The following is a 23,929-nucleotide window of genomic DNA, read 5'->3' as shown; positions in this document are numbered from 1 at the left end:
GCCCCTCCCTCACCTGACAGCAAGGCAGGGTGTTGTGTATTGTGTTTTTGTTGTTTATTTTGTTCTGCAATGAAAGTATGCAACATAAAGAAGATGCAGTTTAAAAGAGAAAAGGCAGCCGGGCGTGGTGGCGCACGCCTTTAATCCCAGCACTCAGGAGGCAGAGGTAGGAGGATCGCTGTGAGTTCGAGGCCACCCTGAGACTCCATAGTGAATTCCAGGTCAGCCTGGGCTAGAGTGAGACCCTACCTTGAAAACAAACAAACAAACAAAATAAATAAATAAATAAAAGAAAAAAGAAAAAGCCCTGGGACAGACAAAAACATCAGACAGCTACTCTGCCTGCTCCTCTCTTCCACCTCACCAAGAATACGGTCCACCCACCCCTCTCTCCTAGGCCCTTCGCTCTTGAATCATTCCCAGTGAAGAGAGGTAGTTTGATATCTTCTGCTGGGTGGTTAAAAGAGCACAACTCTCCTCCCTGTGTTTTCCCCAGAGATTATCAAGACTTGTTTGTTTGTTTGTGTGTTTCTTCATACATTCTGCATTTGGCGGTAGCCCACAATGCCTTGCTTGGGGAATTGCTTTAGGTTGCTTCCTAGTGGCAAGTGCAATTGCGGGGGAGGGTAGTGGGAGGGGGGAGAAGGGCTGGAGGTGCTCATTAACAGGAAGGACAGGAGACTATGAGGATGGTGGGGTCGTCAGAGGTGCCAGTGCCACGTGCCAGGGGCACAGCAGGAAGGCAGTACACAGACCAGCAATGCATCAGCTATACTGCCATTCCACTTCTAGGCAAACTCTGTACCACTGAGCAACCCTTCCTTCCCTCCTTCCCGTTTTTAAATTTTTTTATTATTTACTTATTTATTTGAAAGAGAGAGAGGCAGATAAGAGAGAGAGTGAGAGACAGAGACAGAGAGAAAGGGCACACCAGGGTCTTCAGCCACTGTGAACGGACATACGTGCCACCTTGTGCATCTGGCTTACGTGGGTCCAGGGGAATAGAACCTGGGTCCTTTGGCTTTGCAGGCAAGCGCCATAACTGCTAAGCAATTTCTCCAGCCCTCCTTCTCGTTTTTTAAATAAGAAAAGTGAAAGTTGGATTTTTAGAATTCTGGGGGCTTGGGAAGAGGTTAGAAATGGTAAGGAGGGAGTTGCTACATTTGGTAAAGTCTCCAACTCTATATAGGTTTGTGGCTGAATCTATACAGCTACGTTGCCGAAAGCAATGAACAAATAAATATATAACATGTTGTGAAAATCTAGTTGTGAAAAGTAGTGTTGAAGGAAACCGAAGAGACCAATGAGGTAAGAGTTAGGGTAAGGAGAGAGAAGCTCCTAGAATCTGAAATTTAAGTAGCTGCCTAGACTTAAGGTCCTGGGAGTGTACTTGGTACCTTATGATCTTGTCTCCTTAAAATTGCTTTAACCTTTTTTTAAACGATTTATTTATTTATTTTGAGAGAGAGAGCGAGTGAGAGAGAGGCAGATAGAGAGAAAGAGAATGGGCATACCATCGCTTCCAGCTACTGCAAGTGAACTCCTGACGCATGCGCCCCTTGTGCATCTGGCTTGCGTAGGTCCTGGGGAATCCAATGGGAGTCCTGAGGCTTTGCAGGCAAATGTCTTAACTGCTGAGCCATTTCCGCAGCCCTTAAACGTTTTTATTGACAACTTCCATAAATATAGACAATATGCCATGATCATAATTCCCTCCCACCACCCTCTCTTTTCCCTCTCCCAAATCTTCCTTTCATTGAAACTCTTCTTTAAAACTAGTCTTTTGGGCTGGAGGGATGGCTTAGCGGTTAAGGTGTTTGCCTGCAGAGCCAAAGGACCCAGGTTCGATTCCCCAGGACCCACATTAGCTAGATGCACAAAGGGGTGCAGTCTGGAGTTTGTTTGCAGTGGCTGGAGGCCCTGGCATGCCCATTTTCTCTGGCAAATAAATAAAAAATAAAATATTAAAAACCTGTTCTCTTTTCTATTTTGATGTTACCATTTTCCCCCTCTTGTTATGAATACCGTGGCCACTTTATATCTGGAAAACATTGTTGTAAGTGCTCCTCTCCTTCCCTTTGCTCTTATATTCTGGTTTTTGGTTTTGTTTTTCAAGGTAGGGTCTCATTGTAGCTTAGGCTGACCTGGAATTCACTATGTAGTCTCAGGGTGGCCTCGAACTCATGGCAGTCCTCTTACCTCTGCCTCCTGAGTGCTGAGATTAAAGGCGTGTGCCACCACGCCCTGCTTGTTCTTTCTGCACCCTCTTCCAAGTGATCCCTGAGCCTTGGAAGGTGTGATACAGATGTCTCATTTAGTGCTGAACACTCCACTGTCACTTCTTAGCACTTTGGTGAGTTGAGTCACCCCAGTGGCCACTGCCTTCTGAAAAGAGCAGCTTCCCTAACCAGAAGTGAGAGTATCATTAATATTTGGGTATAAACACAAGCATTTAGAAGGCAGCTTGGTAGGCATAATACATCCAAAGTCAGACAACAGAAGCAGTTTCCCTGCCTCCTACCCCAGGACTCACAACCTCCTCAGCCATATATTTTTCTTAATACTTTTTATTATCTATTTGAGAGAAAGAGGGTGAGAGAGAGAAAGAGAGAGCGAGAAAATGGGCGTGCCAGGGCTTTTAGCAGCTGTGAACAAACTCCAGACACATGCACCATCTTGTGTATCTGTCTTACATGGGTCCTGGGGAACTGAACCCTGAGTCCTTTGGCTTTGTAGGCAAGTGCCTTAACCATTAAGCAATCTCTCTAGCCCAGCCATATGTTTTCATTAGTGTTTTTTTTTTAAATTTTTTTTAAATTTATTTATTTGAGAGCGACAGACACAGAAAGAAAGACAGATAGAGGAAGAGAGAGAGAATGGGCGCGCCAGGGCTTCCAGCCTCTGCAGACGGACTCCAGACGCGTGCGCCCCCTTGTGCATCTGGCTAACGTGGGACCTGGGGAACCGAGCCTCGAACCGGGGTCCTTAGGCTTCACAGGCAAGCGCTTAACCGCTAAGCCATCTCTCCAGCCCAGTTTTTTTTTTTTAATGCCAGGTAGGAGTTATTCCAGTGGAGTGGGCCTCAAATCCAATCAGAGGGCAGTTGGTTTTCCCTATAACAGACATGTCACCGTTGTACCAGTCGGTGTAGCTGCGCCACAGCTGCAGTCAGTTCCAGGGCCATGTTGTCTTCAGGTTAGCCATCTTAGCAGGAGAGAGGAGCTTGGTCTCGGCCTCCACCTTGGGGGAAAGCTTAGCTGGCCCTGCCACATTGCTGAGGCCGGGGGATGGGACCACGATTGCCGGGCATGGGTTATGTACCAAAGCAGGTCCCCTCACCTTGTGGGATGGAAAGGAAAAAAAAACCCTGTTTTTATCAGAAGGGTTGGGGTACATAACAGACAACAGACATTGGTAGACTTTCATGATCATCACTCAGTATCTGTGTGACTTCGAGATTGTTACCGAAAAAAAAAGAAAAATGCACTAAGTCCTTTTCCTCACCTGTACCATGGGAGCACCTATCTCAGAGGGTTGTAAAGCTAAAACCGAAAAGAAATGTCAAGCATTCACCACAAAGTGCTCAATTGAAGATGGTGGCTGTTGTCTTTGTGTTTGGATAGTGGGTGATGCTCAGTTCTGCCGGGTAGTAAGAATTAGTGATGACGCACAGCTGTGGGGAATCCGTGGACTCTGGCCCCGGCTTGCAGGCTTGACAAGCTGACTTTATGGATCTCAGGGCTGTGGCAAGAAGGCACAACCATGGTGCCACAGGAACCCCCAAGGAGGAGCAAAGCTCATGAGGAGATGGAGGTTGTCTTCACAGGAGGATACATTCTTCAGCATTTCTGATTTTTCAGTGTTTCCTAGATTTAGGGAAGTAGGGGAAGGAAGGTAGGAGGGAAGAAAGAAAGGGCAGAAGGAAGGAAGGAAGGGACTTGTCCTATGTCTGAAGAATAAACACATGTTTAGATTAGATGAACTGACTTGAAGTCTGTAAGTCCCCATAAAAATGAAATATCTAGACCAGGGCTGGAGAGATGGCTTAGCGGTTAAACGCTTGCCTGTGAAGCCTAAGGACCCCGGTTCGAGGCTCGGTTCCCCAGGTCCCACGTTAGCCAGATGCACAAGGGGGCGCACGCGTCTGGAGTTCGTTTGCAGAAGCTGGAAGCCCTGGCACGCCCATTCTCTCTCTCTCCCTCCATCTGTCTTTCTCTCTGTGTCTGTCGCTCTCAAATAAATAAATAAAAAATGAACAACAAAGAAAAAATATAAAACAAAAAAGATTTAAGAAATATCTAGACCAGCTGTTCTCCAAATGAGGTCTCTGGAGCAGTAGCAGCCTCTCTGGACACCTCATTAGCAATGCCTGTTCTGGGCCTCACACAGACCTGTGGGTTATAGTGCCTGCTCAACTTTGAGAACCACGGGTCTAGATGAGCGTCAGGCACGGACACCAGGGTCTCTAAATGGCTGAGAAGTTGCAGTGTCCCAGTTGCCAGTGACTAGCAAACGGTGAGAGTGACTTACCTCAGGCCATTCAAGAGTGAGTCATCTGTGGAATGTCTTTTTATTCGTACCTAGATGTTCTGTAATACTATAATAACCAATTTGATACGACCGGGGAGAACTTCCTTCCCTGTGTCAGTGAGACATGATGCAGAGTTCAACATTAGCAGCCTGAGTTTTAAAAAATATTTTATTTTTGATTGTTTATTTGACAGAGAAAGGGTGTGTGGGGGAGAGATAGAGAGAGAGAATGGGCGTGCCAGGGCCTCCAGACACTGCAAATGAACTCTAGATGCATGCACCACTTTGTGCATCTGGCTAATGTGGGTCCTGGGGAATAGAACCAGGGTCCTTCGGCTTTGCAGGCAAATGCCTTAACCACTAAGCCATCCCTCCAGCCCCAACAGCCTGATTTTTTAAAAAAAAAATTTATTATTTATTTATTTATGTGTGTGTGTGTTTGCACGTATGGAGGCCAGCCAACAACTTTGAGGTGTCGGGGGTCCTCCACCTTCTTCTTTTTTTTCTTTTTGGTTTTTCTAGGTAGGGTCTTGCTCTAGTCCAGGCTGACCTGGAATTCACTATATAGTCTCAGGGTAGCTTTGAACTCATGGTGATCATCCTACCTCTGCCTCCTGAGTGCTGGGATTAAAGGCGTGCGCCACCATGCCCGGCTCCTCCTTCTTTGAGGCAGTGTTTCTTGCTGCTGTAAACAAATTGCCTGACTGCAAATGAATGTCAAAACAGGCCGCCCACAAGCCTTGGATTATCTTGGTTCCATCTGCCATTGTCATAGGTACCTTGGGATCCCAGATACATGTACAACTTTGCGTCTGGCTTTATGGGGGTGCTGGGGAATTGAATCCTGGTCAGCAGGCTTTGCAAACAAGTACCTTGAACTGTGGAGCCACGACCTCAAAGGCAAGCTGTGATGTCAGGTTTCCTTAGGCTGGCACTGAGAAATGCAGCCATGATGAATTTAGCATTAGGAGGTAGCTGAGTCCTTGGAAGCCAGATGTCAGCGAAGAATGAGGAACAGAGGAAAAGGTTATAAAAATGTTTAGTCTTTGCTTTATTGAGTTACAACAAATGAGCAACAAGTTAGAAAAATTGGTTTTTATTCAAACTCCCTAGCAGTTTGTTTGTGCAGTGTACTCAAATGCGGGGCGGGAGGTGGGAGAGGGGAAAATGAGATTGCAAACAGAATTACTATTGCAACATTTACAAGGGACACATCTCTTGGTTTTTCTTCTTTCAAAGTTAGGACTAACTAAAAAAGTGCACTCAGGTATCTAAAATTGGCCCAAAACAAACATATACAAGCAAAAAAAAAAAAAAAAAGAAAGAAAGAAAAGAAAAATCAGTCCATGGTGAGGCTTCAAGCTGAAATCTTGCCAAATAACACATCCAGAAAAGGAAGTAAAGAAGGGAAATGAAAACCAGAGTTGTTCCTCTTTGTACCATCTAGGCAGGAAGATCATTGTTTCTTTCAACTTCATCAGCGTCATGACGCTAACAAGCGTGGCAGCCCTTTCTGCTGGTACCCAAAAGGCGTGTCAAGAGGGCAGCCATGGGGTCTACATCCCAAGCAGTTGAAAAGCCAGCTCAACCTCTTGGCAATTCAGAAAGTCAATGTTTGGCTCAGCCAGAGTCCGCCAAAGGTAGCCTGGTCAAGAACTGGAAATGAATTTGATGCTCCAAGTTGAGCCAGAGGACCAACCTCAACCCTTCCCACCAAAAAAAAAAAAAAAAGAAAGAAAAAAAAAGAAAAAAAATCTTCCAAATTTCCAACTATCTTTCAAAAATAAACTCTCTCTATCTAAAATGCAGTAGATATACTGGCACTAATACTAACATTTCCTCCCCACGTTAATAAAATAAACATAACAGTAAAGCATAGGAAAAAAAGCAATGCGGTTAGCCCTCCTTCCTGGGGGAAAAACAACTTTACTCTACTAGTGCTGGAAACGGAAGTTGCCCTTGATTATAAAGGTAATAAAATTCCCACATTGTACAAATCGATTCCAGTATAGCAAGAGGTGGGGGTGGGGCAGAGGAGGAAACCGTATACAAGGACCCACTGAAAATGCAGCAGTTGGGACTTGGGCACTATGAACAAGCCACACCCGCCCTCTGGGAGGTGCGCTGGGCATGGCCGGGGGCTCCTGTGCCCTCCAGGCACACGCAAGTGAACCAGCTCCACAGAGTCACTGGTGAGGGTGCCATGGCTGCGGGGAGGGCAGTTCTCTTCTTTCTTCAAAGACAGAGCAACTCCTTTACCAGTGTAGAGGTTCTGACCGAGTGCCCTGGAAGGAGACACAAACCAAAGAGATGTCAGGGGCAGGACTGCCATTTCCTGGGGTGGAAAGCGACTGGACTGGACTCTTCCCTGGTTTGCCTGCAGCTGGGGACTCTTCCCAAAGCCATCCTGGGGCTTGGAGGAGGGACAAATGCCTTTTCAGTTCAGACTTTGACTCTGAAATGTTTCTCCATGGTCTCAGGCGTTTGAACACTTGGTCCCCAGGCTGTGGTGTTTGAGAAGTTGTGGAAACTTAGGTAATTGAAATCTAAGTGGAGGCAGTAGATCCTCAGGGGTGAGCTCTCAGGGTTACATTTCTAGTATATTTGTTTTTATTTATTTGCAGAGAGAGAGAGAGAGAAAGAATGGGCACACTAGAGCCTCTAGCCATTGCAAACAAACTCCAGACACATGTGCCACTTTGTGCATCTGGCTTTACATGGGTACTAGGTACTTGAACCCAGGCCTCCAGGCTTTGCAAACATGTACCTTTAACTGCTGAACTGAAAGGCCCAAGAATTCAGAAGCTCAGAAATACTATCACACTCCAAAGGGAGCTTAGGCGGGCCCCCTGCATACCTCAAACTCCAGGCTTTACTCTCTGTTAGAAGCAAGTAAAGAATCCCTCTTCTCATTATATCAGAGCCCGCTCCTAATATAAAACTAGGTAAAAAGGGCATGAGATAGCCCTCAAGGATGGGAAATGAGTAATAAAGTAAACCACTTATTTGGTTTCTGTAAATAGCCTGCACCATAAGCCTTAATAGCCCACACTGTAAGCCTTAGTAGCTCGCACCATAAGCTGTAGCAGCCTGCCTCAGACCACCAAGGTCATAGGAGGCTGATACCACACTCTGCTACCCCCACCCAAGGAATTGCACAAGTGCTGACCACCAAGGTCACAAGAGAATGATTGGTCCATGAGGGGCTTGAACAAAGTAAACTAATTGGCTTAGAAACTGTGGGGTGGCACAAACTGACTGGCTAACACCCTGCAGGGGCTCCTGATATTAAATAATGATTGGTCTAATACACAGGCTTTGTTAGAAACCGTATAAAAACTCTCCCGTTCCTGCATTCGGGGCTCTGCAGTCCTCTACCCCTGTGCGGTGTACGACTGTGGGCCCCAGCGCGCTTGGAATAAAATCCTCTTGCAGTTTGCATCAAGACCGCTTCTCGTGAGTGATTTGGGGTGTCACCATATCCGGGCAGAGCGTGGGGACCCCCAGCGGGGGTTTTTTCCTACAGAACCATTTCTCCAGCCCACTGGGGTTATGTGATCTCTGCCTATTTCTCCTTTCTCTCTCTTCACTTTCTGTCAGACATGAGGTGAAGAATTTCCTTGGCCTCATACTGCCACTGCCATGGAGCTAAGTGGCCATGGACTGAACCCTCTGAACTGTGAGCCAAAATAAATAAACCAGTACTCTTCTTAGGTTGTTAATGTCAGGTATTTTGTCAGAGTGATGCAAAATCTGACTAACACAGGCCAATTTGAAGACAGAAGTATGTTTCTCAGGCACAGGCTGACATTATGGGAAAAGTCTCTAGAGTGAGGTCTTTGAAAACAGGATGGCTTTGTGGACAGGGAAGGTGGTGGCCTGTGATTCTCTCCAGCATCACAAGACCCTTGTAGGATCACAGTGTCACAATGTTCCTAGAAGGTGCTGGGGGGCAGCAGACCTGGACCAGCATCCTGGTTTTCCCACCTTGGGGTTGTGGGGTTGCGCCCATGTGACTTGATCTCTCTTGGGGCTTAGCTTCTGTTTCTGTGAAATGGAAGACTATGGCACTGACCTCACTGAGTTGTGACAATTCAATGAGTTTGGAACAGTGCCTGGTACTTGGGATTTTCTATGCTTTTGTGGCTTTCATTACATGAGACTTTCTAAGCATGATCGGATGTATAAAGGTAATAATAAGATGAGATGAGACATTTAAATATATTTTCCCTTAATAACTTCCTTAATTTAAATATATTTTTCCTTATATCCATGTGAGAAATACAACAATTAGTATTTCCCCTCCCATTTTACAGAACATAGAGAGGCTACATAAGTTACCCAACACATACCATGGGAAGTGGCAGGGCCATAATTCAGGCTCAGTTTCTACAGTCTATGTTATTACCAAACGGGACTTGTTAAAAGTCAGAGCTGGCCGGGCGTGGTGGCGCACGCCTTTAATCCGAGCACTTGGGAGGCAGAAGGAGGAGAATTGCTGTGAGTTTGAGGCCAACCCAGGACTACAAAGTGAGTTACGGGTCAGTGACCCTACCTCAAACTGAACAAACAAACAAACAAACAAAAACAGCAAAAAAGGGGTCAAAGCATGTAAAAAGCAGAGGCAGTAGAATAGAACTTGCGAGTTGGAGGTCAGACTGGGCTACATTGTGAGTTCAAGGTCAGCTTGCGCTACAGAGTAAGATTCTGTCCCATAAAAACAAACAAACAAAAAACTATCTAAAAGTCAGACTGGACAGCTAGAGATGTAGCTCAATAGTAGAGCATTTGCCTGGTAGTATAAAGACCTGAGTTCAACCCAGAGCATAGCCATAAATAAATAAATAAATAAATAAATAAATAAATAAATAAATAAATAAGTAAAATCAGCACGGGTGTTGGGGATTTAGCTTGATGCAAGATCATTTGCCTAGCAAGTGCAAGGCTCAGTGTTCAGTTCCCAGAAACGTTTAAATCCTTTATATGTGGAAGTAATGAAAATAGCCCCAGGACCTTGCTATATATAGGTTGTATGATGCTTCTCCAAACATATATTGAAGTCCTATTCCTTCATACTTCCAAATATCTATCTACCCACAATCAAGTTCAAATAGGTCCTGCCCAATATGACAAGTGACCTTCTAGAAAGGGAAGTTGGGAGCTGGTGTGATGCTTTGTGGGTAAAGTGCTTGCTGTGCAAGCATGAAGACTGGAGTTCAAGTCCTTAGCTCCCATGTAAAAGCTTTGCATGGTGGTGTGCACCTATAATCCCACTGGGGAGGTAGAGACTGGAAAATTCTTGGGGCTTACTGTCCATATTATCTGGATGAATTAGTGAGCTTTGGGTCCAGTGAAAGACCCTGTCTCGAAGAATAATGTGGAGAATGATTGGAGAGACACCTGATGTTAACCTCTGGCCTACACACACCACACACACACACATGAACTTCCACACACACATGTGCCCACGTACAAATGAATATTCAGACAAACACACACACACATATGCACATGAACCTCCACACACATGTGCCCACATACATAGTAATGTGCATACATGCATGCAAACACACACACACACGAACCTCCGCACACATGTGCCCACATTCATATGAATGTGCAAACATGCATGCAAACACACACACACACACAATTTTAAAAGGAAAGTTTGGACCCGGAAACAGGCACTGATAGAGACAAGATGTTAGGTGTGAAGTTCTTCACGTAGGGAAGAAGCCATGTGAAGATGGAGGCAGCGATGAGGTGATGGGTGATTGACGGCAAGCCACCAGAAGGCAGAGCAACTGAGTGGACCGAACTCCCACTCAGAAGGCCCCAGCCTGGCTAACCTCCAGGACCACGAGATAATAGACTCCTATTGTCTAAGCCACTGTGACTCCTTACAGAAACTCCAGGAAACAAAGACACAACTCCACTATTACTTTTACTGGCTTCTAAGATCCAGAGGTCCTCTAACAGGAGCCTGGAGAGCTGTATAGAGGATGTAGCCAGGACTGCATGGTGGGCTGAAGGTGTATCGGCTGTACAGATCCTGAAGCTACTGGCTTTTCCGTTGCCTCACTCCTGGCTATCTCTCTGGAAAGCGGCTGAGGAGGCCCCAGAAATGCTTTTGGTACAGGGGTCCAAGAGCAAGAGGAGTAGATCTGGCTAACAGCATCATCAGATCCCCTTGAATGGATTCCAGACATCTGGATGCTAAACACCCACACTTCTTCCACATCCCCGTGAGGAAGACAGAATTAATTGGAATTAAGAAAACAAAACTGGGCCTGGAGAGATGGCTAAGTGGTTAAGGTACTTGCCTGCAAAGCCGAATGACCAGGGTTCAATTCCCCAGTACCCATATACGGATGCACAAAGTGGTGCATGTGTCTAGAGTTCATTTGCAGTGGCCAGAGGCCCTGGCACACCTATTCTCTCTCTCTTTTTCTCTCTGCTTGCAAATAAATAAATATATTTAAAAGAGGAAAACAAACCAATAATGGAGATCTGTGTTAGTTTCTTAGTTAAGTCTGTGAATGAAAGCAGATTCTGGGTATATCCTTGGGATCTGGTACTGCCTGGAAGTGATCTAACCAGCTGCCAATCATAAGTGCTACTGGGATCCTTGTTGGCAATGCTGACATCACTCAGTGCACAATGGAATGGAAGCTCTGGGAGGAAAAGTGAGTCTCCTGGTCCACAGAACTCCTCAGCAACAGTCAGAAATAAGAGTGACCATGACTGTGACAATAATGACAGTAGCTAATATTTCTCTCATGCTTAACACGAGCCAGACCAGATGTTCAGTGATAATATGAATCATCACATTTACTGTCAGCTTCCGCCCCCCCCCAGCAAAGAGATCGGGCTTAAAGAACTTACATATAGTGCTTATTACCAGCAAATAGTAAACAGCAGAGCCCGACTCCACTCTGGTCAATCCAACTGCGGGGCTTCCCATCCACCTGACACTGGTTTTGGTCATGCATAGCCTGTGTAAGCAATGAGCCACCTGGCCAAAGAAGGAACATAGCTACTTCAGAGGCAGGGACTGGGCACTCAGTGAGGACCCCATACCTCGTCACTGATCCGGATAGAGCCATGTGTACCCCCTAGGTGGGCACAGCAGCCAGCTTCCTCCTGTGCTCCAAGGTTACAGAGTCTTCCATGAAAACAGGTCTTCCATGGTCTTTGGCAGGGGAGCTACCATGGTAGATGTCTACTGGGGTGGTTGCCTAGACCCAGGAAACAAGGCCCAGCATGGGTGAGCAGATGGCTACTGGTCTTCCTGCTCCCTGGTCAGTGTGGGAGTGCCGTTCAGAGTTGGAAAGAGCTGTGCAGTTGGGAACCTGCATTACAGGATCTGTCTCCCCACCAGTGGGGTGCCAAGGTTCCTCAACCTTCATGAGCTCTCCTGCCACTCTGCAGAGCCAGTGGGGTCACAGAGAGGTCACAAGTGAGGCATGTACAATAGGTCTTGTTATGTACCGGGGGTGTAAGAAATACTGCCTCTTTTTTTCTGAGGAAGGCGAAGTGCAAAGTTAGAGCTATAAGTGTGAACAAGCTTACGGGTGTGTGTGTGTTTATTATTCTCTCTCACAAATGAAACTGAGCCCTGCCTCTCCTAGTAAATGGTAAAAAAAATCTCACTTTTAATTTTTTACTCAGTTTTATTTATTTATTTATTTATTGAGAGTGACAGAGAGAGAAAGAGGGAGGAAGGGAGGGAAAGAGAGAGAGAGAATGGGTACATCAGGGCCTCCAGCCACTGCAAAAGAACTCCAGAGGTGTGCGCCCCCTTCTGCATCTGGCTAACATGGGTCCTGGGGAATCCAGCCTTGAACCTGGGTCCTTAGGCTTCACAGGCAAGCACTTAACTAACCACTAAGCCATCTCTCCAGCCCCAAACTCTCACTTTTTAAGGTAAACTTCAATATGAAAGTGGTTTTCTATCCAGCAAAGTGTTTTCATAGCTCCTTATATAATTTTTTATGGGCACAAACATGCATAGTCAACTATTTGTATTAATGTGAGCAGTAATAATGATAAGCTGAAAAAGACCTTAAAACAAAAGTACTGACTGTTAAATCCAAAATGGTGACCCAGCTTTCCCGAATGTGTGGGCAGTGTGAATGGCCCTGTAGGTACCCTTTCCCAGAATGTGTGGCAGTGGGCAGGATGAGGGTCTCTGGGAGCTGGCAGTGCTCTCAAAGTGAGGCTGAGAAGAAATTAGGAACGGAGGAAGGGGCTGGCCCCTGTACAGGGATGTCTGCTCATGGTGGTTAGGACTGAAGTCAAGCACGGGACCCACAGCAAGTCTAATTTTCTTGCCAATGGAAAGATCCTGCAGGCCATGTAGGGAGGCTAAGTATAAAATTAGAATGGGCTGTGACTGCGGTGATGGCGGGTTGCTTTCTCATTGCTGTGAACAAGTACCTGGCCAGAAGCAACTCAGCGAAGCAAAGAGTTTGTTTTCAGCTTATAGTTTTGAGGAGAAGTGTTACCATGGTGTGAGGGCAAGGCGGGCGTAGGAAGCTGGCTGGTCACATTGCCTCAGCAATCAGGAAGCAGTGAGAGAGAACAGAGCGGAGCGGGTCTATACGACCTCATAGCTGCCTCCTGCCCCCCATGACCCACTGTCTGCAGTAAGGTAGCCAACCTGTGTGCCACCAGCAAGGAACCAACTAACTCAGCCTGAGCTAGCAGGCTTTGGAAGCAAGCACCTTTTTTATTTTTATTTTTTAAAATTATCTATTTGTTGGGCTGGAGAGATGGCTTAGCGGTTAAGCGCTTGCCTGTGAAGCCTGAGGACCCCGGTTCGAGGCTCGGTTCCCCAGGTCCCACGTTAGCCAGATGCACAAGGGGGCGCACGCGTCTGGAGTTCGTTTGCAGAGGCTGGAAGCCCTGGCGCGCCCATTCTCTCTCTCCCCCTCTATCTGTCTTTCTCTCTGTGTCTGTCACTCTCAAATAAATAAATAAAAATTAAAAAAAATTTATCTATTTGCAAGCAGACAGACATAGAAGAGAGACAGAGAGAATAGGCACACACAATTTTCTGTTTCTCTTTCATTTTCCCTGTAGGGCTTTCCGTAAGTCCCTGGGGGCTGGGGAGAGAATAACTCTGCATCATATCAGAGGGAGTAAACAATTTTGAGATGGTAAATATCCCTCCACTTTAAAAAATATTTATCTGAGAAAGAGAAAGAGAAGGAGAGGGAGGGAGAGAGAGAGAATGGGTACGCCAGAGCCTCCTGCCACTGCAAATGAACTCTAGACACATGCGCCACTTTGTGCCTCTGGCTCAACACGGGCCACTGGGGAATTGAACCTAGACCGCCAGGCTTTGCAAGCAAGCACGTTTAACTGCTTAGCTATCTTTCCAGCTGTCCTACTTTGCTTAAAACAATTTATTTATGTGAGACAGGGGAAGCAGATAGATAAAGGGCATGCCAGGGCCTCTAGCCACTGCCAATGAACCCCAGGTGCATGAGACCACCTTGTGCATCTAGCTTTATATGGGCACTGGGGAATTGAACCTGGGTCTTTAGGCTTTGCAGGCAAGCGTCTTAACTGCTGAGCCATCTCTCCAGCCCTCCCTCCACTTCTCAACCACCTTTTATCCTTTAGTGATTACTAGTGACTCTGTGACAAGTTTCCTTGTTGTTCTCTGTAGCTATCGCCTTGCCATTTCCAATTTACAGCCCATTTCTCTTCCCCACGATAGGTCAAGGAGAGGCTGAGGAGCTGTTTGAGGAGGGGACAAAAAGAAAGATTGTCTTTCCCCTAGGTCAACGTGGGCTGTAATCCTGGGTCAGGCCCTGCTTCTTCTCAACGTACCTCCTCCCCACCACTCAGTCCAACATCGTTCAAACAAGGTTGAGCTCCACACTGATGCTCTGGGAGTCTTGCGTGGCGGCGCTCAGTCAAGGCGGCCGCAGTGCTATCTTGATAACAGGCTAGGTAAGTAAGGCAGGACGCTTTCAACGGGAGGATCCTGTGCCCCTGCCTGACAGCTGAAAGTTACGTCCCTTAGATTTCCAAAAGACAAGCATCTTCCAGCCACACAGCTGTGCAGTATGTGATTCCATTCCACTCGTGAAAGAGCGAAGAGGAAGGGTGTCTTAAACACATGTATCTAGGGCTCTTAAGCTGAAAGGTGCATGACAGTCACCGTGAGGCATGCTAAAATGCCGGTCCCACAGATGTGGCAGAAATCCTGCTTCAGGAAGGTTCAGCATGGGCCTCGGGAGCCAGGACTTTTATCCTCCCCTTACAGGTTCCATGTCGATATGCTGAAGCAAGACAAGGTTTGCTGCTTACTTACTGAAGGGCAGTTATCTGCGAATGGTTTGCTCCACGCAGCTGTGTTAGAGTTCGGTGCTTTGACTGTAATCACAGTTCCCCTGTAGGTAATGAAGGGTTAATGAAGTACTAAGAAATGGGGCAAGCTGGCCCAAATGAATGCTTGGAAGTGAGGGAAACACTTCTCTTTACTGTAAACACTTCCCCAGGCCTCCGGCCCGATAAAGACTATCTGTTAACACCAGAAATCGCTGTCCCAAGGTGCGAAAAGTGTATAACCCAGAGATAGACGGGCTTGACCTTAGATCTGGCCAGACTACCAAGAAAAACAAGTCAGCAAGGGAAGCAGCCTTGTTTCTATTTTGTCTCCCCTCGTCCACATTTTTTTTTTTTTTCAAGGTAGGGTTTCATTCTAGCCCAGGCTGACCTGGAATTTACTATGTAGTCTCAGGGTGGCCTCGAACTCATGGTGGTCCTCCTACCTCTGCCTCCCGAGGGCTGGGATTAAAGGCATGCGCCACCACACCCAGCCCTTTCCTGCATTTTCAATACTCCATAGTACCAGGTGGGCTACCAAATTTGTTAATCCAGTGGGGGAATTAAACTGGCTTTGAAGAGCAAGATATTCCTTCAGCATTCAGCAGCTCTTTTCAAAAGAGTTAGAATTATTTCTACTGCCCTAAAGTAGAACACTTAGCTCAGTCTCAATGGTTGTAATCTTTCAAACAATTGCAGCAATTTCAGTTCAAAGTTTTCACTCCTTTCTGTGCCATATCCTTCTGCTCACACCAATCCATTTCTTCTAAATTCAATCCTGCTCAAGTTCTCAGGACACAGACAGAATACAGCAAGCTTCTCAAACTGCCACTAGTCCAGTCCAGACAAATATCTTTCTTTCCATCATCAGCCAAGCCTGAACAGTCCTAGTTCTTCCTGCATATAGGGTCTTTCAACTCTGACCAGGATGGTCCATCAAATTCTGTTCATAGCACTGCAGGCCATGTCCTAGGACAAGGTCCAAATCCTTCTACATTCCTTCCACAAAGCAGTTCCAAAAGGCCTAAAGCCAAACAGTCAGGTTTCTATCAGCAACAACCCATTCCTCTGGTGCCAATTTTCTGTTGTAGTTACCTTCTCATTGCTGGAACAGAGCTCCCAACCGAAAGTACCTTATGGGATTGTAGCAGTTAGTCACCACCTCAGGGCCCATGGATCCTAGTGCTATGTGTACCACATTTGCACTGATTTCCAGTGTGCAAATCTCGAATTCCTCAGAGTTATTCATGAGGCCTAGCACACTGCAGGTTCCTCACAGATACCTGATGGGTGAATGACTCAAGACAGTAGGAATTCTCTTTGGGGCTCCTTTATCCTTCCCTGGAGGTCATGGTCGCCAGGCTGCTACCAGCTGCCCAAAGCACAGTGAGGAAGCTAGGATTACTGGATGTGGTGACAGTTAGCTCTTCATGAGGCCCAATGGAAGAATGGCTGAACACCTCTGACACCCAGCAGACACCGGCTAATGGATTCTTTAGCAGGCCCTTTCCTTGAGTCCTTATCTATGCATGGAAAGCTGCCCACTTCCAGCTCCTCTTCTCTGGCTGTTCCACCCACTGGGGAGAATGAATGATAGAAGAAAATGGGAGGAGCAAAATACCAGAGCCTAAATAACTGAAAGACAGATGACTACTTTTGTTAGTTCTTGGGTGTTTCAATGAATTGTTGTATCTCATATAATTTATCCCTCCGCAACTCATGGTGGAGTTTGAGTTCCATTGTAAGGTATTAAGAGGGTAGAAATGTGATCTGCTTATAGTAATCAGAGGTGGGACTTTGGAATGGGATTAGAATCAGAGAAGGCCATGAGGGTGAAACCCCTATGATTGAAGTGGTAGTTTTGTAAGAAGAGGGAGACCTCAGAATGATGATGATCAAAGCAAAACCAAGTGCTGGTAGTGTTGTGGGTGATGCTGGGAAGGAAGCTTTATTCACTGCTGGGAGGAATGTAAACTAGTTCAGCCACTGTAGAAAACAGTATGGAGGCTCCTCAAAGATAAAAAAAAAATAATAATAATAAGCAGGCAGGGCTGGAGAGATGGCTTAGTGGCTAAGGTGCTTGCCTGGAAAGCCTAGGGACCCATGTTTGCCTGTCCAGATCCCACATAAGCCAGATGCATAATGATGGAAGTGTGCAAAGCTGCATATGTGCACAAGGGGGCGCATGTGTCTGGAGCTTGAGTTCAGTGGCTGGAGGCCCTGGAGTGCCAGTTCTCTCCTCCTGCGCCCACTCTTGCTCTCACTCTCACTCTTTTGCATTTAAAAAAAAAAAAGGCCAGTCTGTAGGGCTTGCCTCAAAACAAACAAACAAACAAACAAACAAACAAACAAACAAACAAACAAACAAAAAAACCCCAAAAAAGTAAGCAAGCAAAATAACAACAACAAATGAGCAAACCATCTTCAAAACCAAAACACAGAACAAAACAAAACTAAAACTAAATAGAGCTACGTGCGGGCCAGCTATGCCTCTAAAGGAATCAAGGCCGCGCAGGGGAACGCTGTCTGAATGCCCATGTTCACCGCAGTGCTGTTCCCAACAGCCAACCTATGAACTAAGCCTACATACCCGCTGAGCAGTGAGCAGATAAAACATACATGGCAGGCACACACGATGGAGTGTCCGGCCTTAAAAGAGCATGAAATCATGCCACTTGCAGGAAAAGGGACGGAACTGGAGCTCATTTTGTTAAGAGAAATAAGTCAGACACAGAAAGACAAACATCCCATATTTTCAAGCAACAAAACCAGAGCATAATAGGGACATCAGAGGGTGACAAGGAAATGAGAGAGAGAAGGAGGGAAAGCTGGGTAGAGCCAGCAACAGCGAGCTGGCTGGATGAGAAAGGCCCGGCCACCTCTCAAGTGACATGAGTCTAGGGAGAGTGCTCTCATTCAAACCACCATAACGTATGTAGAAATGAAACAGTCAATATATACATTTGTACCGTTAATATGTGTATGATAAAACGATGCAGAGAGATCAGAGGATAAACACACACACACACACACACATACACATACAAGCAGCATACAAACTCCCTGTCTATGGCACGTGATGTACCACACTGCCTCTGTACTCCTCCAGCAAGAAGGCCATCACCAGATGCCATCCCTCAGCCTCGAACCTCCACAACTGTGAGCCAAAAATCAGTATTTTTTTCCTTTCAGACTTACCCTGCCTGGGGTTGTGTTATTAACAGCAAATAGACCAAGACAACCATGGCTGAGCACTCGCTCTGGCTCTGCACCGGGGATTCAAAAGCTGAGCAGCTATGTCTCTGATGTCAGGGAGGTGAGGAACAGAGAACTTGATTAGAGCATATTCATTCATTCATTCATTCATTCATTCATTCAGCCAGTCAGCCAGTTGTATTAAAACAGCTAATCTGAACACAGCGTGGGGGACATACATAGTCTGAACAATAAATTGTACTCAGTCTGCACAGGCCTGAAGTATTTTAAGCAAGCTGAACCATGGAAAATATTTTCTTGACATTTCACAATTTCACACCTTTCCTGAAACCATCACTGGATCACCATGAAGAAACTGTCAGAAATCCAGAGGCCATGAAGGTAGTGGTTAGAGATTTGCAGTCAAATTTAGATGCTGTCTGAGCGAATGCTGGTCATTCAGGCCTGTGTGTTTTCTTTGTTTAAAATAAATGAGGAGAAGGCTTGTGTATGTGGGTTGGTGGCTTTTGATCCCTCTAGGATCCTTCAATTCCTGTGTACACAGCTTTCTCTCCCTCTCCTTCTCTCTCTTTCTGGTTTTTGAGGTAGAGTTTCACTCTAGCTCATGCTAACCTGGAATTCACTATGTAGTCTCAGGCTGGCCTCGAACTCACGGTGATCCTCTTACCTCTGCTTCCCGACTGGTGGGATTAAAGGAGTGAGCCAACATGTTTGACAGTCCTTTTCTTGTGTTGTACAGACATGTCTTGATTTTTTTACACTGACCTCTAGGCAGGGGCTGTGTCTTGGCTCTTTGGTCAAACGTGTGTACACTTCAGCAATGCCGGGTGAAGAGGGTGCCACGGTGGGGTGCTTTGAATTCTGAAATGTCGCTCATGGACGCGTGTTTTGCATGCCCAGTCCCTAGCTTGCAGCACTGCCTCGAAGGCTGGGAGCCTTTAGGAAGGAGGACTTGGTTGGCGGAAGCAGGAAGGAAGTAGAAAATTATACCTGCTCTGGTTCTGGCCTGTTCTCTGCGCTGCTGCTCCTGCTGATGCCTTTCCTGCCATGAAGAACTAACGTCTCTGCAGTAAACCTTTCTGGGCTGAGAAGATGGATGACTCAGCAGTTAAAGGTGCTCGCTCACCAAGCCTGCCACCCTGAGCTCGATCTGCAGCACCCACATAAAGCCAGGTGCAAAGTGGCGCACGTGTCTGGGGTTTCAATGAGCCCACGGCAATGGAAGGCAGAGACCCGAGGATCCAAAGCTTTAGGGCCAGTTAGACTGGCATTCATTTGTATTCATTTGAGACCCTGTGTCAAAGCAGAGGGAAGAGGAGCAACACTGAGGCACACACACACACACAAACACGTACACACGTACATGGATACACATGTGCACATTGCAAATAAAAACATACGCCTTTCTTTCCTTGTTTCTGTAGGGTGTTTTTTCATGGTGATAATCAAAGTAAATGGGCTGGAGAGATGGCTTAGCAGTTAAGGTGCTTGCCTGTGAAGCCTAAGGACTCATGCTTGGCTCTCCAGGTCCCATGTAAGCCACATGCACAGTGACACAAGCGTACAAGGCTGCACATGTGCACAAGGTAGAGCACACGTCTGGAGTTTGATGGCAGTAGTTAGAGGGCCTGGTGCACCAATTCTCTCTCTCTCTCTCTCTTCTCTCTCACATAAATATAAAAAGGCCAGAGCCGGGTGTGGTGGCGCACGCCTTTAATCCCAGCACTCAGGAGGCAGAGGTAGGAGGATCGCCGTGAATTCAAGGCCACCCTGAGACTGCATAGTGAATTCCAGGTCAGCCTGGACTAGAGTGAGACCCTACCTCAAAAAACCAAAACCAAGGGCTGGAGAGATGGCGTAGCGGTTAAGCGCTTGCCTGTGAAGCCTAAGGACCCCGGTTCGAGGCTCGGTTCCCCAGGTCCCATGTTAGCCAGATGCACAAGGGGGCGCATGCGTCTGGAGTTCGTTTGCAGAGGCTGGAAGCCCTGGCGCGCCCATTCTCTCTCTCTCTCCCTCTATGTGTCTTTCTCTCTGTGTCTGTCGCTCTCAAATAAATAAATAAAAATTAAAAAAAAAATCCAAAACCAAAAAAAAAAAGAAAAAGAAAAAGAAAGAAAAGCAACATAATTTCCCCCCTGTGTGTGAAGGTGTGTGCATACTCAGGTGTGTGGAAGCAAAAGGACAAGGTTGAGCATCATTCCTCAGGTGCCATCTTCCTTTTTTGTGACAGGGTCTCCCAGTGGCCTCAGATTTACAAAGCAGGCTAGGCTGGTTGGCTGGGGGACCTGAAGTATTTGCCTGTTTCCGCCTCCTCAACACTGGGATTACAATGGTGAGTCACCATGCCAGGCATTTTTGGTATGTTTTGGGGATCAGGCATTGGTCCTCATGCTTTCAAGACGAGCATTGTTCTGACTGAGCCATTTCTCTCAGAATGTTACATTAGTTTTTACTTCTGAGCACATTACGGCAGAGCCACTTCCAATTTCCTGGGTCTGGGATGTGGTTGAGGCACCACCAGTGGAAAGAATGTGGGCCTTGGGGCTCAGACACTGGCCTTACGGTGAGGGGACATGCCAGCTTCTGCTTGCTGTGAAGCGGGGAAGAGGTGGACTGACTGAGCCGGTGAGATTTCCGGGACTTGGTGAACACGCATGCATAGCATGCATCAACACAGGGAAACTCAGCGAGGAGATGGTCCATTTTACCGCACACCGAGGCACACATCTGACAGTGTCTTACTTAAGGAGGTTGACTCATTTTCAGCTTCTCACCGACACACACACCTATCGGTGAAATGGCTCCACAACCACTTAGACCCTGAAACTGAATCAAGACAATACCATTCAGAGGCTGGGAAGATTGCTAATCTTTGTTACCCAACATCAGGGCTGAGGGGACCCTGTGTGGGTCACATGTGGCCACGAACCTTGCACAGCTTCCAGCATAAGGCTTGGCTGGGGGAGAAGGGTCACCTGACAGGGAAATCCATTCCCAGAGCCTCTCACAGCTGTCTGCCCAAGGCCCTCTGCTCTTCCTCTGCCTTTCTTTCTTTCTTTCTTTTTTTCAAACTAATTTTTCACATAAGTTGTGGTCTTATATCCCCTCTCCCCTGGTCCCCATCTCCCTGAGGGCCTTCCTCAGTAGGACTATTGATGTTCACTGTGGGGGTAATTAGGGCCTCTGTCAGGCTATGGGAGGCGGTGGTGGGGACAGGTCTTCCTCTGTCTTGCTGGTCACATAACACATATAAATGTCAAACCATGGATTGCTTCAGGATTACAGTATGTGTAATATCCACTGCTCTTAACTGCAGCTGCCTAGACACTTACGTAGGCAGGAGCTTCATTGAGTATTTATACATTTCAAGGGATCCTTGCACTTGGTTCATAAAAGCTGTAAAGTATTTTGGGGAGGTTGTTTTTTTCCCTCCTCAGGTGGAAGGCTTCTTTGAGGGGTGCTTCTGGGTAGGACTTTGCTCATGTCTCAGATACCACCACCAGGGCGGACAGAAGGTCTGTCCTCAATACCATGGATTCAGAAAATATTAATAGGCTATTATGGGTATGTGATGATGTTAGGTATCAAAAAGATCCGGGATCTAGTGCAGGAATGCGCTTCAGCTCACACTTGTGGTACTTACTGTAATCATGAAGTAGGGTTCCTACATTGGGAAGATATAGCTAGTTCCCATATCTCTGAGTTATCTGATGTTAATTCCACAATGAATTTGCAAACCAAACCCCAGGGAATGTCTTGCACCTGTGGAGTGGAAGGTGACCATTCAACAGAAACATTTCCGTCCATGACAATAAAGAGGCAGGGACAGCAGGAGGAGATGCTCTTGGGTCCAGCTGAAGTGCTGGCTGGGGAAATGTGGGTGAGTTCCTTGCTTTTTGAGTCTCACTTTTTTGGGATTATAAGAATATAGAGAATTAGCCAGGTTTGGTGGTACACACCTTTAATCCCAGCACTTGGGAGGCAGAGGTAGGAGGCTCACCATAAGTTTGGGGCCACCCTGAGACTATAGATCAGTCAGGGCTACTTCAAAAAACTTAAAAAGTATATATATATATATATATATATATATATATATATATATATATATATAGAGAGAGAGAGAGAGAGAGAGAGAGAGAGAGAGAGAATTGTTTCTGTCAGAGAACTATGTGAGACACGAACAGCATGGCTGTCTCATCCTCTGCTCCTCAGAGACTTTCATCCATCCTTCTCTTTTCCCAAATATTCTCTATGGTCTTAATATTCCCTCCCCCATATCTGTTTAAGTTTCAGAGGAGTAGACAAAGTCGTAGTGGGCCTAGATGGCATATAGCTTGGAGAATGGATGGTCGCGGGTGGCCCTTTCTCTCTAGAGGGCTGCTGCCTCGAGGCAACCACTCAGCTGAGGTGATCCTGAAGCAGCTTTTGAGCTGCCACTGAGGCACTTGCCTCCTCGTGTTCCAGTTAGCCAACATGGCTGCGTCAGAGGAGTGACCGCCTATTATAGGAAACTGCTGTGTTTGCTTCTGATCTGCCTCTTCTTTTCAGTTATGGAATCCAGATGCAACTGTCTGGTCCTCCTTTGGTCCTCACATGCATCGCCTGTCTCTGGGCTTTGGCCCATACGTGTTTTTTGCTTGACTGGCCCTTTTCTTTGTATTCTTGACTACTTCCCATGAGTTACTCCAGAGTCATTATCTCGTCTTCCCAGAACCCCCTGTGACTCCCAGCCTGTATACCCCGCCTGTGGGTTCTCACACACAACGGTGAATGTCCCTGTCATATCACATGCCGTACTGGCTAGTGAAGGGAAGCACAGTTTCCTCCCTCTTTGGCCTAACCTGACCTTTGTGAGAATGAGGAATATCATCTGTTTTTAATCCATTGTTTCTGGTGTCTAGCATGGAGCCAGTACACGGGATGGTCAGAATGTACTGCTGAATGGAACTGAATCTATTGTCCACTCTAGAGTGGGAAGAAAGTCAACCGTGCAGACTTATGTCATGAATCAGAGAAGGAGAGAAGACAGGGAAATCTAACAGCATTCAGGCAGACAAAAAAAAAAAAAAAATCACTCCTTCATTTCTGCAGGGGAGATACTGGCTAGACTGGGAGGGTTTTCTAAGAAGATGGAAGACACTAAGGTAGCCAGATAAAGTTGAACGGTTGGTGGTTGGTGCCACTAATGACCTTGGTACCTCCTCCCAACACCAGCACCCTCCCCCTTGGCTGCCATCCTCACCCAGACTCACAGGCACTTCTTCAAGATGATGTGATAAAGCTGGGAGATGGCTCAGTGGGCAAGCGTTTGCTCTGTAAGCATGAAGACCTGAGTTCGATCTCCAGCACTTTTGTAAAAAGCTGACTCCTATCCTGTGCAGAGCTACACACACTTGCAACCCTACTCCTGAGAGGTCAGAGACAGAAGAATCACCGGGCTTTGCTGGTCAACCAAGATCATTGAAGGATCAAGAACTCCGGGTTCAGTGAGGGACAACATGGAAGAGTGTCAGTAGAAGATACCCAATGTTCTTCTCTGGCCTCCACACGCATGTACACCAGGTACAAGCACCGGCACACACATTCATACATTCACTATGCACATGCACACACACATGTACACACTACAGCACATATATTACATACATACATGCACAAAAAGAAATCAAAAGATGTGATGGTATTCTGGACTTGACAATTTAGTAAATGAGTTGCAGGGCCAATGGAACTGGCTAGACTAAATTTCTACAGTTTCACTTATTTGGCAAGTACTGCATTTTATTATCTAATAAATGTGTTAATGAGTAACATCACTGGCTAAAATTGTCCAAGTTTGTTAACA

The 23,929-nt window shown here is 46.4% G+C and overlaps 1 protein-coding gene across 1 annotated transcript in view; it reads right to left on the bottom strand.

Moving 5' to 3' along the window:
* Positions 1-5,852: 5,852 nt before the first annotated feature.
* Positions 5,853-23,929, bottom strand: part of Zhx2 (zinc fingers and homeoboxes 2) — a 198,070-nt gene continuing 179,993 nt past the window's right edge. Inside the window, exon 4 of the mRNA XM_004661362.2 lies at positions 5,853-6,815. The gene's annotated coding sequence lies outside the window, so the exon portion shown is untranslated. The remainder of the gene's footprint in view (positions 6,816-23,929) is intronic.

This window comes from Jaculus jaculus, chromosome 2, assembly GCF_020740685.1.
Source record: "Jaculus jaculus isolate mJacJac1 chromosome 2, mJacJac1.mat.Y.cur, whole genome shotgun sequence".
Classification (NCBI taxonomy): domain Eukaryota; kingdom Metazoa; phylum Chordata; class Mammalia; order Rodentia; family Dipodidae; genus Jaculus; species Jaculus jaculus.
Note: the sequence above shows the minus strand (reverse complement) of the source record. Positions and strands in the feature narration are given on the sequence as shown.